Source organism: Littorina saxatilis, linkage group LG12 (assembly GCF_037325665.1).
Source record: "Littorina saxatilis isolate snail1 linkage group LG12, US_GU_Lsax_2.0, whole genome shotgun sequence".
NCBI lineage: Eukaryota > Metazoa > Mollusca > Gastropoda > Littorinimorpha > Littorinidae > Littorina > Littorina saxatilis.
In genome coordinates this window covers 65,221,448-65,223,588 of record NC_090256.1, presented here as the reverse complement: position 1 = coordinate 65,223,588, position 2,141 = coordinate 65,221,448, and the positions used below count along the sequence as shown (strand labels likewise).

The following is a 2,141-nucleotide window of genomic DNA, read 5'->3' as shown; positions in this document are numbered from 1 at the left end:
GGGAAAATTAGTAATTTTCCCTTGATAATTACAATTATAAGGTTTTGGCACTAGTAAGCCCTATGACGGCTTACTAGTGCCAAAACCTGGGGTTACCCATTATCACGTGATAATTACTAATTAACGCTGTCAGTTACTGTTTTCACCTGTTAGTTACTCATTTTCACGGGAAAATTACTAATTTTTAGTTTTGGCACTAGCAATCCGTCAGGAAGTGAGCCAAAACTAAAAATTAGTAATTAACAAGTGAAAGTTAGTAATTATTCCGGAAAATCCCGGGAAAATTAGTAATAAACACTTGAAAATGATAATTATCAAGGGAAAAGTACTCATTTTCCTTTGATAATTACAATTATGAGGTTTTGGCACTAGTAAGCCGTCATACCTATGTACAGTTTCATGATGGTCGGTCCTGTAGTTTTTCTCTGAATCTCTCTACACATACACACAGACACACACATACACAGACACACATACAGCACCACCCTTGTCTCAATATGTTAGTCAAACCTAAACTAAGCTTAACAAGTCGCGTAAGGCGAAAATACAACATTTAGTCAAGCTGTCGAACTCACAGAATGAAACTGAACGCAAATGCAATTTTTCAGCAAGGCCGTATACTCGTAGCATCGTCAGTCCACCGCTCGTGGCAAAGGCAGAATTGACAAGAAGAGCGGGGTAGTAGTTGCGCTGAGAAGGATAGCACGCTTTTCTGTACCTCTCTTTGTTTTAATTTTCTGAGCGTGTTTTTAATCCAAACATATCATATCTATATGTTTTTGGAATCAGAAACCGACAAGGAATAAGATGAAAGTGTTTTTAAATTGATTTCAAAAATTTAATTTTGATCATAATTTTTATATTTTTAATTTTCAGAGCATGTTTTTAATCCAAATATAACATATTTATATGTTTTTGGAATCAGAAAATGATGAAGAATAAGATGAACGTAAATTTGAATCGTTTTAAAAAAAAAAAATTTTATTTTTTTTTTACAATTTTCAGATTTTTAATGACTAAAGTCATTAATTAATTTTTAAGCCACCAAGCTGAAGTACAATACCGAAGTCAGGCCTTTGTCGACGATTGCGTGGCCAAACTTTCAATCAATTTGATTGAAAAATGAGGGTGTGACAGTGCTGCCTCAACCTTTACAAAAAGCCGGATATGACGTCATCAAAGACATTTATCGAAAAAAAGAAAAAAACATCCGGGGATATCATACCCAGGAACTCTCATGTCAAATTTCATAAAGATCGGTCCAGTAGTTTACTCTGAATCGCTCTACACACACACACACACGCACACACACACACACACACAGACACACATACACCTCGACCCTCGTCTCGATTCCCCCTCTTTGTTGAAACATTTAGTCAAAACTTGACTAAATGTAAAAAGCGATTTATCCTACATACGTGAGAGAGACACCCGTGAGATAATAATCGTTCAAATCACACTGTGTATATCATGTAAATGAGGTCATGTCAAGCAAGTCTGGCAGGGACCTGTTTTTCCACTGCTTATGATGCCAAAGTCACCGAGACAAACGTCATTATAGAAACAAAATTTGCGCTCGCTAATTACCCTCCATGAATCTTTAGAACTAACACGTCACGCCACACTTTCAGAGTGACGTTTCTTTGCTTTGACGTAATAGATTGCACGAGGCTTTAGAAGAGATCGAGGTTCCAAAACAAGTGTCTTCAATTTAGCTGCCTCGAATGCAGGACATTTTCAGTAAAATACACGTAAGTACAATATGTTCAATATTTAAAAAAACAACTCGTGTAAATATGGTACGACACAGCAAGCCATGTAGTATTCTCTATGTCCCTACCGTTCGATGTCCGTGGTGGCTTTACTATGATATACAACAGCTGGCTTTCCGTCGTCTGTGCCGAGTTGTGCAGAGCTCATATCGCCGCAGTTAAAGTACATGCTGCCAGTTTCGTCCGTTTGACATACCTGCACATTTTATCTGATTATTTAGTACAGTTAATTATGTGTTGTATTTGTTGATTTGTGTGTTCGGTTATGTATATCTGTTTATTAACTTATTCAATTATTTATCGATTGATATATTTTTAATTGAACTGAAAACCCAATACTTTTTAGCTGATTTTTAGCGCGGTCTA

The 2,141-nt window shown here is 36.3% G+C and overlaps 1 long non-coding RNA gene across 1 annotated transcript in view; it reads right to left on the bottom strand.

The window, feature by feature from the left end:
* Window positions 1-1,843: 1,843 nt before the first annotated feature.
* Window positions 1,844-2,141, bottom strand: part of LOC138983343 (uncharacterized) — a 2,505-nt gene continuing 2,207 nt past the window's right edge. The window contains exon 3 of the long non-coding RNA XR_011461089.1: window positions 1,844-1,971. This is a non-coding gene — a long non-coding RNA (uncharacterized lncRNA). The remainder of the gene's footprint in view (window positions 1,972-2,141) is intronic.